This window comes from Arachis hypogaea, chromosome 4 (genome assembly GCF_003086295.3).
Source record: "Arachis hypogaea cultivar Tifrunner chromosome 4, arahy.Tifrunner.gnm2.J5K5, whole genome shotgun sequence".
Taxonomy (NCBI): Eukaryota; Viridiplantae; Streptophyta; class Magnoliopsida; order Fabales; family Fabaceae; genus Arachis; species Arachis hypogaea.
In genome coordinates this window covers 50,323,113-50,338,775 of record NC_092039.1, presented here as the reverse complement: position 1 = coordinate 50,338,775, position 15,663 = coordinate 50,323,113, and the positions used below count along the sequence as shown (strand labels likewise).

Genomic DNA, 15,663 nt, shown 5'->3' with positions numbered 1-15,663 from the left:
GGATGCATTTTGCCATCCATTCAGACTTTGAGAAATCATGTTAACTTGCTGAGTCAACATTTTGTTCTGAGACAGTATGGCATTCAGAGCATCAATCTCAAGAACTCCCTTCCTCTGAGGTATCCCATTATTCACAGAATTCCTCTCAGAAGTATACATGAACTGGTTATTTGCAACTATGTCAATAAGTTCTTGAGCTTCTGCAGGCATTTTCTTTAGGTGAATGGATCCACCTGCAGAATGGTCTAGTGACATCTTAGAGAACTTAGATAGACCATAATAGAATATATCTAGAATGGTCCACTTTGAAAGCATGTCAGGAGGACACCTTTTGGTCATCTGCTTGTATCTTTCCCAAGCTTCATAGAGGGATTCACCATCTTTTTGTTTGAAGGTCTGAACATCCACTCTAAGCTTGCTCAACTTTTGAGGAGGAAAGAACTTAGCCAAGAAGGCCGCGACCAGCTTATCCTATGAGTCCAGGCAATCTTTAGGTTGTGAATCCAACCATATTCTAGCTCTGTCTCTTACAACAAATGGGAAAAGCATGAGCTTGTAGACTTCAGGATCTACTCCATTAGTCTTAATAGTCTCACAGATCTGCAAAAATTCAGTCAAAAACTGGTAGGGATCTTCTGATGGAAGTCCATGGAATTTGTAGTTCTGTTGTATTAGAGCAACTAGTTGAGGTTTCAGCTCAAAATTGTTTGTTCCAATGGCAGGGATTAAGATGCTTCTTCCATCAAACTTGGAAGTAGGTGTAGTGTAATCACCAAGAATCCTCTTTGCATTATTGTTGTTGGGTTCGGCTGCCATATCCTTTTCTTATTCGAAAATTTCAGTAAGGTTGTCTCTGAATTGTTGTATTTTAGCTTCTCTTAGTTTCCTCTTCAGAGTCCTTTCAGGTTCAGGATCTACCTCAACAAGAATGTTCTTGTCCTTGCTCCTTCTCATATGAAAAAGAAGGGAACAAAAAATAATAATAGGGATCCTCTTTACCACAGTAGAGAGATTCCTTTATGTTAGTAGAAGAAGAAAGGAATAGAAGAAGGAAAAGGTAAGAATCCAAACACAAGGGTGAAGATAGGTTCAGATTCTTGAGATGAAGAGAAGTGTTAGTTAATAAATAAATAAATAGAAGAAGATGAGAGGGAGAGAATTCGAAAATTAATTTAAAAAAAAGGGTTAGTGATTTTCGAAAATTAAAGGAAGAAATAAAATTTAGAATTAAAATTTGAAATAATTAATTAATTAAAAAAAATTTAAAACAGGGTGAGGAATTTTCGAAAATTAGAGAAGGGAAAGTAGTTAGGTGGTTTTGAAAAAGATAAGAAACAACAAAAAGTCAATTAGTTAGTTGAAAAAGATTTGAAAATCAATTTTTGAAAAGATAAGAAGATAAGAAGATATTTTAAAATCAAATTTTTGAAAAAGATATTTTGAAAAAAAATATGATTTTTGAAATTAAAATTGATTACTTGACTAACAAGAAACTAAAAGATATGATTCTAGAATTTAAAGATTAAACCTTTCTTAACAAGAAAGCAACAAACTTCAAATTTTTGAATCAATCACATTAATTGTTAGTAAAGTTTTCGAAAACTTGAAATAAAGATAAGAAAAAGATTTTGAAAAATAATTTTAAAAATTTTCGAAAATAGTAAAAAAATGAAAAAGTTTTAATTTTTGAAAAAGATTTTAGAAAGATAAGGTTTTTAAATTTGAAAATTTGACTAGACTTGTAAGAAATAGCTAAGTTTAAAATTTTTTGACTAAGTCAACTCAAATTTTCGAAATTTATAAGAGAAAAAAAGGAAAAGATATTTTTTTATTTTTGAATTTTGAGTGATGAGAGAGAAAAAGACAAGAATGACCCAAAACATGAAAATTTTGGATCAAAACACATGATGCATGCAAGAGCAATATGAATGTCAAGATGAACACCAAGAACACTTTGAATGTCAAAATGAACATTAAGACTTATTTTTGAAAGATTTTCAAGAAAGAAAACATGCAAGACACCAAACTTAGAAATCTTTAATGCTTAGACACTATGAATGCAAAAATGCACATGAAAAACGACAAAAGACACAAAACAAGAAAACATCAAGATCAAACAAGAAGACTTACCAAGAACAACTTGAAGATCATGAAGAACATATGCATGAATTTTAAAAAAATGCACAAATTTTTAGAAATATGCAATTGACACCAAACTTAAAAATTGACTCAAGACTCAAACAAGAAACACAAAAATATTTTTGATTTTATGATTTATTAATTTCTTTTATTTTTTGTATTTTTATTTTATTTTTTTCGAAAATTTCTTTTTGGAAAAAAACAAAAATAAAATAAAAATTTTTGAAAGATTTTTGAAAACTTTTTGAAAAGAAAATTACCTAATCTGAGCAACAAGATGAACCGTCAGTTGTCCAAACTCGAACAATCCCCGGCAACGGCGCCAAAAACTTGGTGTACGAAATGTGATCTCTAATAATGGCATTCAACTTGGTATGCGCATTTCTAACTCAGCACTTTCTTCACAACTTCGCACAACTAACCAGCAAGTGCACTGGGTCGTCCAAGTAATAAACCATATGTGAGTAAGGGTCGATCCCACGGAGATTGTTGGTATGAAGTAAGCTATGGTCATCTTGTAAATCTCAGTTAGGCGAATAATAAATGGTTATGGAGTTTTTGAATAATAATAATAAATAAAACATAAAATAAAGATAGAGTTACTCATGTAATTCAATGGTGGGAATTTCAGATAAGTGTATGGAGATGCTGTGTTCCTTCTGAATCTCTGCTTTCTTACTGCTTTCATCCAATCCTTCTTACTCCTTTCCATGGCAAGCTGTATTTAGGGCATCACCGTTGTCAATGGCTACATCCCATCCTCTCAGTGAAAATGGTCCAAATGCTCTGTCACAGCACGGCCAATCATCTTTCGGTTCTCGATCATGTCGGAATAGAATCCATTGATTCTTTTACGTTTGTCATCACGCCCAACAATCGCGAGTTTGAAGCTTGTCACAGTCACTCAATCCCTGAATCCTACTCGGAATACCACAGACAAGGTTTAGACTTTCTGGATTCTCATGAATGCCGCCATCAATTCTAGCTTATACCACGAAGATTCTGATCAAGGAATCCAAAAGATATGCGCCCGGTCTAAGGTAGAACGGAAGTGGTTGTCAAGCACGCGTTCATAGGTGAGAATGATGATGAGTGTCACAGATCATCACATTCATCATGTTGAAATGCAACGAATATCTTAGAATAGGAATAAACTAAATTGAATAGAAAATAATAGTAATTGCATTGAAACTCGAGGTACAGCAGAACTCCACACCCTTAATCTATGGTGTGTAGAAACTCCACCGTTGAAAATACATAAGTGATAGTGGTCCAGGCATGGCCGAATGGCCATCCCCCATGAACGTGATCAAAGGATCATAAGGTAATCCAAAAATAATCCCAAGATCTTACGTGGTCAAAAGACACTAGTACAATAGTAAAACGTTCTATTTATACTAAAACTAGCTACTAGGATTACAGAGATAAGTGATTGATGCAGAAATCCACTTCTGGGGCCGACTTGGTGTGTGCTTGGAATGAGCTTGAGCTTTACACATGCAGAGGCTTCTCTTGGAGTTGAACGCCAAGTTGTAATGTGTTTTTGGCGTTCAACTCTGGTTTGTGACGTGTTTCTGGCGTTTGACTCCAGAATGCAACATGGAACTGGCGTTGAGTGCCAGTTTGCGACATCTAGTCTCAAATAAAGTATGAACTATTATATATTACTGGAAAGCTCTAGATGTCTACTTTCCAACGCCATTGAGAGCGCACCATTTAGAGTTCTGTAGCTCCAAAAAATCCATTTCGAGTGCAGGGCGGTCAGAATCCAACAGTATTTGCAGTCCTTTGTCAGCCTTTTATCAGAGTCTTGCTCAGGTCCCTCAATTTCAGCTAGAAAATACCTGAAATCACAGAAAAATATAAAAACTCATAGTAAATTCCAGAAATATGAATTTTACAAAAAAACTAATAAAAATATCCCGAAAAGTAGCTAGATCCTACTAAAAACTACCTAAAAACAATGCCAAAAAGCGTATAAATTATCCGCTCATCAAGCACCAAGGAGGTAGTTTTGTTTTCAATTCAAATCTTTTTCAATTTTTCAAGTCTTAAAACTAATTTTTCAAAATCTTTTTCTTATTCTTGTTTAATATCTTCAAAAATCCTTGCTAACAATTAATGTTTTTTGATTCAAAAATTTCAAGTTTGTTACTTTCTTGTTAAGAAATGTTCAATCTTTGAATTCTAGAATCATTTCTTTTAGTTTCTTGTTAGTCAAGTCATTAATTTTAAAAATAAAATCTTTTTAAACCATATCTTTTCAATCATATCTCTTTTATTTTAATTTCAAAATCTTTTCTAACTTCCTATCTTTTCAAAATTGATTTTGAAATCTTTTTCAATTAACTACTTGACTCTTTGTTTGATTTTAAAAAAAATTTACTATTTCTTATCTTTTTCAAAACCACCTAACTATTTTTCTCTCTCTCTAATTTTCGAAAACCACTAACAACTTTTTCAAAAACCTTTTTAATTGACTAATTATTTTAAACTCTAATTTTATTTAAAATTTTTTGAAAATTCCCTCTCTCATCTCTTTATATTTAATCACCAACACTCCTCCTCTCTTGATAATTCGAACCCTCTCCCCTCTTTATATGTTCGAATTCTTCTTTATCTACCTCATCCTTCTATTCTACTTTTCCTCTGACATTAAGGAATCCCTATACTGTGACATAGAGGATTCCATACTTTCTTTGTTTTCTTCTCTTTCATATGAGTAGGAACAAAGATAAAGGAATTTTTGTTGAAGCTGATCCTGAACCTGAAAGGACTCTGAAGAAGAAGCTAAGAAAAGCTAAAGTACAACTCTCTGAAGAGAACCTGACAGCAATTTTCGAAAAAGAAGAAGACATGGCAGTCGAAAATAACAACAATGCCAACACTGCAAGGAATGTGCTTGGTGACTTTATTGCACCTACTCCCGACTTCTATGGGAGAAGCATCTCTATTCTTGCCATTGGAGCAAATAACTTTGAGCTTAAGCCTCGATTAGTTTCTCTGATGCAACATAATTGCAAGTTTCATGGACTTCCATTGGAAGATCCTCATCAGTTCTTGGCTGAATTTTTACAAATCTGTGACACTGTTAAGACCAATGGAGTTGATCCCGAGGTCTACAGACTTATGCTTTTCCCTTTTGCTATAAGAGACAGAGCTAGTATATTGTTGAACTCACAACGTAGAGACAGCCTGAACTCTTGGGAAAAGCTGGTCAATGCCGTCTTAGCTAAATTTTTTCCACCTCAAAAGATGAGTAAGCTTAGAGTGCAAGTTCAAAACTTCAAATAGAAGGAAGGTGAATCCCTCTATGAAGCTTGGGAATGATACAAGCAATTCATCAGAAGGTGTCCTTCTGACATGCTTTCAGAATTGAGTATCATAGGTATCTTTTATGATGGTCTGTTTGAGTTATCCAAGATGTCATTGAACTATTCTGCAGATGGATCTATTCATCTGAATAAAACGCCTGCAGAAGCTCAGGAACTCATTAAAATGGTTGCAAATAACCAGTTCATGTACACTTCTGAATGAAATTCTGTGAATAATGGGACAACTCATAAGAAAGGAGTTCTTGAGATTGATACTCTGAATGCCATATTGGCTCAGAACAAAATATTGACTCAGCAAGTAAATATAATTTCTCAGAATCTGGCTGGATTGTAAGCTGCATCTGGCAGTGCTAAAGAAGCCTCCTCTGAAGGAGAAGCTTATGACCCTGAGAACCCTGCAATGGAAAAGGTGAATTACATGGGAGAACCCTATGGAAACACCTATAATTCTTCATGGAGGAATCACCCAAATTTCTCATGGAAGGATCAATAGAAGCCTCAACAAGGCTTCAATAACAATAATGGTGGGAGAAACAGGTTTGGCAATAGCAAGCCTTTTCCATCATCTTCTCAACAATAGACAGAGAACTCTGAGCAGAATCGTTCTGGCTTAGCAACCATAGTCTCTGATCTATCTAAGACCACACTAAGTTTCATGAAGGAAACAAGATCTTCCATTAGAAATTTGGAGGCACAAGTTGGTCAGCTGAGTAAAAAGGTTACTGAAACTCCTCCTAGCACTCTCCCAAGCAATACAGAAGAAAATTCCAAGAGAGAGTGCAAGGCCATAACCATGACTAACATGGCCGAACCTGGAGAGAGTGAGGAGGATGTGATTCCCAGTGAGAAAAACCTCATGGGATGTCCTCTGAACGAAAAGGAGTTCCCCTTTGAGGAACCAAGGGAATCTGAGGCTCATACAGAGACCATAGAGATTCCATTGAACTTACTTCTGCCATTCATGAGCTCTGAAGAATATTCTTTTTTTGAAGAAGATGAAGTTACTACTGAAGAGCAAATTGCTCAGTATCTAGGAGCAATCATGAAGCTGAATGCCAAATTATTTGGTAGTGAGACTTGGGAGGAGGAACCTCCATTGCTCATTAATGAACTAAATGCCTTGGCTCAGCTGAAGATACCTCAAAAGAAATCGGATCCCGGAAAGTTCTTAATACCTTGCACCATTGGCACCATGACCTTTGAGAAGGCCCTATGTGACCTGGGGTTAGGCATAAACCTCATGCCACTCTCTGTAATGGAGAAACTAGAAATCTTTGAGGTACAAGTTGCAAGAATCTCACTAGAGATGATAGGCAAATCAAAGAAATAGGCTTATGGACTTATAGAGGATGTCTTTTTAAAGGTTGAAAGCCTTTACATCCTTGCTGACTTTATAATCCTAGATACTGAGAAGGATGAGGATGAATCCATCATCCTTGGCAGACCCTTCCTAGCCACAACAAAAGCTGTGATTGATGTTGACAGAGGAGAGTTGGTCCTTCAAGTGAATGAGGACTACCTGGTGTTTAAGGCTCAATGATCCCCTTCTGTACACATGGAGAAGAAGCATGAAAATCTTCTCTCAATACAGAGTCAACCAAAGTCTCCACATTCAAACTCTAAGTTTGGTGTTGGGAGGTCCCAACCATGCTCTGAGTATCTGTGAGGCCCCATGAGAGCTCACTGTCAAGCTATTGACATTAAAGAAGCGCTTGTTGGGAGGCAACCCAATTTTTACTTATTTATGTTGAATTTCTATTTTCCATTGTTATTTTATGTTTTTTTTAGGATGATCATGTAGAGTTACAAAAACAAAAGCAAAAATAAAAATAACATTAAAAACAGCACACCCTGGAGGATGAGCTTACTGGCGTTTAACGCCAGAAAAGGGCACTAAGCTGGCATTAAATGCCAGAAAGGAAAGAAAAGCTGGCGTTAAACGCTAGAAATGCGTAGCAACCTGGCGTTTAATGCTAGGATTGGCACTCGGAGGGCGTTTACACGCCAAAATGGTGTAGGGATGAGAAATCCTTGACACCTCAGGATCTGTGGACCCCACAGGATCCCCACCTACCATAACTTACTATCTCTCTTCTTCACGCATTTCATTAACACCCTTCCCCAAATACCCTTCACCAATTACCTCCACTCACTTTTTCCCAAAAACCCCAGCTACCTCAACATTCAAATTCACATCCTTTCCCTTCCAAACCCAACCCCTAATACATGAACCCTACCCTTCTCTCCACTTCTATTTAAACCCCTCATCTCTCCTTCATTTTCACACATCATAAAAATTTCTTTCCCCACTTGGCCAAACCATTCCCACCTTTCTATCTCCTCCATTTTCTTCTTCTTCTCCTCCCTTCTTTCTTCTTTTGCTTGAGGATGAGCAAACCTTTTAAGTTTGGTGTGGAAAAAACATTGCTTTTTGTGTTTCCATAACCATTTATGGCACCTAAGGTCAGAGAAACCTCTAGAAAGAACAAAGAAAGGCAAAAGCTTCCACCTTCGAGTCATGGGAGATGGAGAGATTCATCTCAAAGGTTCATCAAGACTACTTCTATGAAGTTGTGGCCAAGAAGAAAGAGATCCCTGAGGTTCCTTTCATGCTCAAAAGGAATGAATATTCGGAGATCCGATATGAGATTCGAAGAAGAGGTTGGGAAGTTCTCACCAACCCCATTTAACAAGTCAGAATCTTAATTGTTCAAGAGTTCTATGCTAATGCATGGATCACTAAGAACCAGGATCAAGGTGTGAACCCGAACCCAAAGAATTGGCTTACAATGGTTTGGGGGAAATACTTAGATTTCAGTTCGGAAAATATAAGGTTGGCATTCAACTTGCCAATGATGCAAGGAGATGCACGCCCCTACACTAGAAGGGTCAACTTTGATCAAGTGTTGGACCAAGTTCTCATGGACATATGTGTAGAAGGAGCTCAGTGGAAAAGAGACTCCAAAGGCAAGCCGGTTCAATTGAGAAGGCATGACCTTAAATCCGTGGCTAGAGCATGGTTGGAATTCATCCAACGCTCCATCATTCCTACTAGCAACCGATCCAAAGTGACTGTAGATCGGGCTATCATGATCCATAGCATCATGATTGGAGAGGAAGTAGAAGTTCCTGAGGTCATATCTCTAGAACTCTACAAAGTGGCTGACAAAACCTCCACTTTAGCAAGGTTAGCCTTCCCTCATCTCATCTGTCACCTATGCAATTTAGCTGGAATTGTCATAGTGGAAGACATCCTCATTGAAGAGGACAATCCCATCACTAAAAAGAGGATGGAGCAAACAAGAGAGCCCACTCATGGACCTCAACAAGAGCATGAGGAAGTCCCTCATCAAGAAATCCCTGACATGCCTCAAGGGATGCATTTTCCTCCACACAACTATTGGGAGCAACTCAACACCTCTTTGGGAGATTTGAGTTCCAATATGGAGCAACTAAGGATGGAGCACCAAGAGTACTCCATTATTCTCCATGAAATTAGAGAGGATCAAATAGCCATGAGGGAAGAGCAACAAAGGCAAGGAAGAGACATAGAGGAGCTCAAGCATTCCATTGGATCTTCAAGAGGAAGAACTAGCCGCCATCACTAAGGTGGACCCGTTCTTTAATTTTCTTGTTCTTATTTTTCTGTTTTTCGATTTCTATGCTTGATGCTTTATCTATGTTTTAGCTTCATTACATGATCATTAGTGTCTAGTGTCTATGTCTTAAACCTATGAATAATTCCATGAATCCTTCACCTTTCTTAAATGAAAAATGTTCCTAACTACAAAAGAACAAAAAGTACATGAATTTCAAATTTTATCTTGAAATTAGTTTAATTATGTTGATGTGGTGGCAATACTTTTTGTTTTTCTGAATGAATGCTTGAACAGTGCATATTTTTGATAGTGAAGTTTATGAATGTTAAAATTGTTGGCTCTTGAAAGAATGATGAAGAAAGAGAATTGTTATTGATAATCTGAAAAATCATGAAATTGATTCTTGAAGCAAGAAAAAGCAGTGAAAAATAAAAAGTGACGAAAAAAAAGTGAAAAAGAAAAAGAAAGAAAAAGAAAAAGCAAGCAAAAAAAACCAATAGCCCTTTAAACCAAAAGGCAAAGGTAAAATGGATCCAAGGCTTTGAGCATTAATGGATAGGTGATGCCAGGGCATTTTGGCCAGTTTCACTGACCTTTTCGTTACTGTTTTTAGGTAGTTTCATTGCATTTTCTTAGGAAATAAGCTAGTTTTGTGGTGCTCCTGTGTGGGGGATCTACTTGGATGAATAAGCTCTTAGGGGTGCTTTATCACTTGGTAACTTGGGTTAACTAACCCGGGATTATCAGCTGAAAATCCACTATCAAGAGTAACCCTCACTACAGAACACTTAGTAACCCAAAGAGGTGCTGGACACCAAGGTCTCAAGGAAGAAAATAAATGAACCAGATGCCTGTGGTGTGTATGTATGGGGGAGAGACTTGAGGGAGTAAGTCCTTAGGGGTGTTTCAACACCTAGCACCTTGAACCAACTGGCTCGGGAGTGTTGGCTGAAAACTTATCTTAAAGAGTTGCCCCCTTACAGAGCACTTAGCTTGAAGAACACAAACAACCCTTGAAATAACAATAAAAGGATCAATAAATAAAGGTCTCATGGGATATAACAAAGTGAGTATGTTAGGAGATGATAAAGGTCTGAAAGCCAGCAGTGGAATGAACCTAAGTTGCTATGCATGAAACCACCATAAAATCAGTAATATGACTTCCACAAGAATGACTCATTTCTCTAGAGATTACATTCATCATTCTCTTGTTCCAGTACTTGCTTAGGGACAAGCAAGCTTTAAGTTTGGTGTTGTGATGCCAGGGCATTTTGGCCAGTTTCACTGACCTTTTCGTTACTGTTTTTAGGTAGTTTCATTGCATTTTCCTAGGAAATAAGCTAGTTTTGGGTAGAAAATCATTTACATCCTGATTCAAGTATGCATTGTGCATTTTACATGATTTCATGAGGATTTTGCATGATTTTAATGACAAAATTGATATTGCATCCCCCATGGCTTGGATTAGAACTTTGATGCACTTTATTGCTTGATTTCAGGACAAAGGAAGCAAAGAATGGGAGTAACTTGCAAGGCTAAGGAGAAAAGTGATTGCCAATAACACTCTCAAAAGCCATCAATGCCACGTTAAGGAGTCACGTTAACTAAGTTAACGTGAACTCTAACGTGGAGAAGAGAAGTTGAGCCAACGTTAGTGACACTCAACATTGTCACTAACGTTGGCAATTACTCACAAATGGCCACGTTAGGAGCCACGTTAACCTAGTTAACGTGGCCTCTAACGTTAAAGGGGGAAGAGAAGCCAACGTTAGTGACACTCAACATTGTCACTAACGTTGGCCTAAGGTGCAAAGTACCACGTTAACTCCCACGTTAACTTGGTTAACGTGGGAGCTAACGTAAGAGATGAAGAGTTGTCGACAACGTTAGTGACATTCAACATTGTCACTAACATTGAAGCAACCACACAACCCCCAAGAGCCACGTTAACTTCCCCGTTAACTTGGTTAATGTGGAAGCTAACGATGAGGAATGAAGGATGGGCCAACGTTAGTGACATTCAACATTGTCACTAACGTTGGGATGGCTAAGAGTGGCCATGTTAGAAGCCACGTTAACCTAGTTAACGTGGACTCTAACGTGTGACCTATGGGCACATTGGAACGTTAGTGACAATGTTGAGTGTCACTAACGTTCTCGAAGGTTGGCAAGAGCCACGTTAGAAGCCACATTAACTCAGTTAACGTGAGCTTTAACGTGAAGCAAGGGGCACACTGGAACGTTAGTGACAATGTTGAGTGTCACTAATGTTCTCGAAGGTTGGCAAAAGCCACATTAGAAGCCACGTTAACCTAGTTAACGTGGACTTTAACGTGAAGCTAAGGGGTGCATTGGAACGTTAGTGACAATATTAATTATCACTAACGTTCTCGAACTTACACTTTCGCTAAATGTTAAACACCCCTGACGTCTTGAGCTAAAGTCTCTACCCACTTCACACTTTTTCTCTGCAAGTAAAGCCAAGCCCAAATGAAGAAAGGAACTGCTTCAAACTCAAGACCCAAAGGCCCAAGACTTGAAGAGCCAACTAGAAGCTGAGAAGAATAGTATATATAGGAGTAGCTTTGAATTGTTTAGGGGATGGACAGAGAGCTAGAAAATAGAACTACTCTTTGTATTTTACTTTCTCTGCACTTCTAGCTTTATGATGTATTCTCCATCTTTGATTTTGATTTCTAGAGCTATGAACAACTAAACCCCTTTCATTGGGTTAGGGAGCTCTGTTGTAATTTGATGGATCAATACTAGTTTTCATTATTCTTCTTCTTCTATCTTTTCTCTTGATTTTGCTTGAAAGCTTTCGATCTTCATTTAATTGGATAGTTATCTTGGAAAAGAAGCTATTCAAACTTGGATCTCTTCGGATCCTTGAAAGAGGAATGAAGAGATCAGCTTGAAATGCTTTCTCATGCTGGACCACATTGGGTGTGGATGGGTATGTGGCTATAACCCTCTCAACACTTGATTTGGGAAATGCATGTGGTATAATCAGTGACCATACTTCATCTCTTCTCATGAGCAATTGACCAAGGAATTGGCTATTGACCAAGATTTGAGAGATTGAACCACAAGAAATTGTTGTTCAATCACTTAAGATTGCCAAGGAGATCAATGAGTGCATTGATTGAGGAAGAGATGAGAATGAAATTGATCCGGAGAATGCAACATCTCCTGAGCCCAATGAACTCCCCATTTCTGATCTTACCCATTCTCTTTAATTTCTGCAATTTACTTTTATGAGCAATTCCCCCATTCCCAATTACAATTCTGCAATTTACTTTCAGTCATTTACTTTACCGCCATTTTATTTTCTGCAAGTATCAACTCTATTCATGGATTCGCTCAACTAGAACATTCCTCTAATTAAAGTTGCTTGATCAATCAATCCCTGTGGGATTCGACCTCACTCTATTGTGAGTTTTACTTGACGACAAATTCGGTACACTTGCCGAATGGAGATTTGTTGAGAGACAAATTTTCCCCCGATCAATAGGAGGGCCCAAAGGAATAAAATTCTGGCCTAAGCGGCTAAATCAAGCTGTCCCTAACCATGTGCTTGTGTCATGAAGGTCCAAGTGAAAAGCTTGAGACTGAGTGGTTAAAGTCATGATCCAAAGCAGAAAGAGTGTGCTTAAGAACTCTGGACACCTCTAACTGGCGACTTTAGCAAAGCTGAGTCACAATCTGAAAAGGTTCACCCAGTTATGTGTATGTGGCATTTATGTATCCGGTGGTAATATTGGAAAACAAAGTGCTTAGGGTCACGACCAAGACTCATAAAGTAGTTGTGTTCAAGAATCGACATACTGAACTAGGAGAATCAATAACACTATCTAAATTCTGAGTTTCTAATAGATGCCAATCATTATGAACTTCAAAGGATAAAGTGAGATTCCAAAACTGTTCAGAAGCAAAGAGCTACTAGCCCCGCTCATCTAATTGGGATTAAGTTTCATTGATTTTATGAGATTTATTGTATATTCTGTTCTTTTTATTCTATTTTTTTCAGTTGCTTGGAGACAAGCAACAATTTAAGTTTGGTATTGTGATGAGCGGATAATTTATACACTTTTTGGCATTGTTTTTAGGTAGTTTTTAGTATGATTTAGTTAGTTTTTAGTATATTTTTATTAGTTTTTATGAAAAATTCACATTTCTGGACTTTACTATGAGTTTGTGTGTTTTTCTGTGATTTCAAGTATTTTCTGGCTGAAATTGAGAGACCTGAGCAAAAATTGGATTCAGAGGCTGAAAAAGGACTGCAGATGTTGTTGGATTCTGACGTCCCTACACTCGAAATGGATTTTCGGGAGCTACATAAGCCCAATTGATGCGCTTTCAATTGCATTGGAAAGTAGACATCTTGGGTTTTCTATCAATGTATAATAGTTCATACTTTGCCCGAGATTTGATGGCCCAAATTGGCATCAAAACGCCGGTTAGAGACCCTTTTCTGGCGTTAAACGCCAGAACTGGCATAAAAGCTGGAGTTAAACGCCCAACCTGGCACCAAAGATGGTGTTTAACTCCAAAAGAAGCTTATGCACATGAAAGCTTCAATGTTCAGCCCAAGAACACACCAAGTGAGCCCCGAAAGTGGATTTTTGCATCATTTACTTATTTCTGTAAACCATAGGTTACTAGTTCACTATAAATAGGACCTTTTACTATTGTATTTTCATCTTTTTGATCATCTTTGATCTTGGGATCAGGTCTTTGAACCCCTTTTTTGATTGTTTCATGTTATTTGGGAGGCATGGCCGAATGGCCATTCCTAGACCTTGTTCTTATGTATTTTTAACGGTGGAGTTTCTACGCATCATAGATTAAGGTGTGGAGCTCTACTGTTCCTCATGAATTAATGTAATTACTACTGTTTTGTATCCAATTCAAGCTTATTCTTATTCTAAGATATCCATTCGCACTTCAACATGATGAATGTGATGATCAAGTGACACTCATCACCATTCTCACTTATGAACGCGTGCCTGACAACCACTTCCGTTCTACCTGAAAACAAGCTTGAATGCATATCTCTTGGCCTCCTAGTCCACGACACATGGTTGCCTCTCCTGACAACAGAGCCTTCCACTCCGTGAGATCAGAGTCTTCGTGGTATAAGCTAGAATTAATTGGCAGCATTCTTGAGATTCGGAAAGTCTAAACCTTGTCTGTGGTATTCCAAGTAGGATCTGGGATGGGATGACTGTGATGAGCTTCAAACATGTGAGTGCTGATACATGAAAACTTGTCTCTCAACAAATTTTCCTTCGGCAAGTATACCGAATTGTCGTCAAGTAAAACTCACAATAGAGTGAGGTCGAATCCCACAAAGATTGATTGGTCAAGCAATTTTAGTTAGAAGAATATGCTAGTTGAGCTAAACAGAATTTAGATTTAGATGCAGAAATTTAAATTACTGGAAAGTAAATAACAGAAATTAAAGTGCAGAATCTTAAATGGGGATTTGGGGTAATGAGCATGAAATTAAATTATAGAAAGTAAAGAGAATGGATAAGATCAGAAATGGGGAAATCATTGGGTACAGGAGATGTTGCATTCTCCGGATCAAGTTCATTCTCATCTCTTCCTTAATCTATGCATTCATTGATCTCCTTGGCAATCTTAAGTGATTGGATCCCAATTCCTTGGCAATCCAATCTCTCTAAGCTTGAACAATTGCCCAATTCTTTGATTTAATTGCTCATGGGAATAGATGACGTATGGTCACTGATTATACCACATGTATTTCCAAATCAAAGTGTTGGGAGGATTACATGTCACTATATCCGCCCAAACCCCAATTTGGTCCAACATGAGAAAGCATTTCTAGCATGATCTCCTCATCCCTTTTCCAAGGCTCAAATGAGATCCAATTATGGAGAGTTTCTTTTCCAAGACAACTAACCAATTGAATTAAGATCGAAAGCTTTCTAGTAAGATCAAGAGAAAAGAAAGAAAGAAGAAGAATGAAAACTATAATTGATCCATCAAATTACAACAGAGCTCCCTAACCCAATGAAGGAGTTTAGTTGTTCATAGATCTAGAAATGAAAAATGACAGAAAAGAAGAATCCATGCTAAAAGTGCAGAAAAGTAAATCTATAGAGAGTAGTTCCCAAAAGTGCCAAGCTTTCTAGTAAGATCAAAACTACTCCTATATATACTACTCCTCTTGATCTTCTAGTGAGTTCTTCAAGTCTTGGATGTGGGCTTTGGATCTTGAGTTGAAGCAGTTCTCATCTTTAGTGGGCCCAACTTGCAGAGAAAGATGAATTAGGCTTTGGGTATTTAGTAAGATTTAACATTGATTGCCATTGTGGGTTCGAGAACGTTAGTGGCATTCACTTTTTCCACTAACGTTCCAACCTCATATATCCACGTTAAATCCAACGTTAGTGGTCTTAACGTGACCACTAACGTTGCTTTCTCAAAACTTGGCTAACGTTATTGGGACTCACTTTTCCCAATAACGTTGGCTTATACCCCTTCGCAAACGTTAATGGGAATCACTTTTCCCATTAACGTTGCTTAATGCCCCTTTGTTCCTACGTTAGAGTCCACGTTAG

The 15,663-nt window shown here is 37.6% G+C and overlaps 2 non-coding genes across 2 annotated transcripts; one reads left to right on the top strand and one right to left on the bottom strand.

Moving 5' to 3' along the window:
- The first annotated feature begins 309 nt into the window (after positions 1–309).
- Positions 310–417, top strand: LOC112798683 (small nucleolar RNA R71). Its single transcript, XR_003200282.1, has one exon. It is a non-coding gene; the product is annotated as a small nucleolar RNA R71 (small nucleolar RNA).
- A 4,983-nt stretch (positions 418–5,400) lies between these two features.
- On the bottom strand, positions 5,401–5,508 carry LOC112798404 (small nucleolar RNA R71). Its single transcript, XR_003200016.1, has one exon. It is a non-coding gene; the product is annotated as a small nucleolar RNA R71 (small nucleolar RNA).
- Between the last annotated feature and the right edge of the window lie 10,155 nt (positions 5,509–15,663).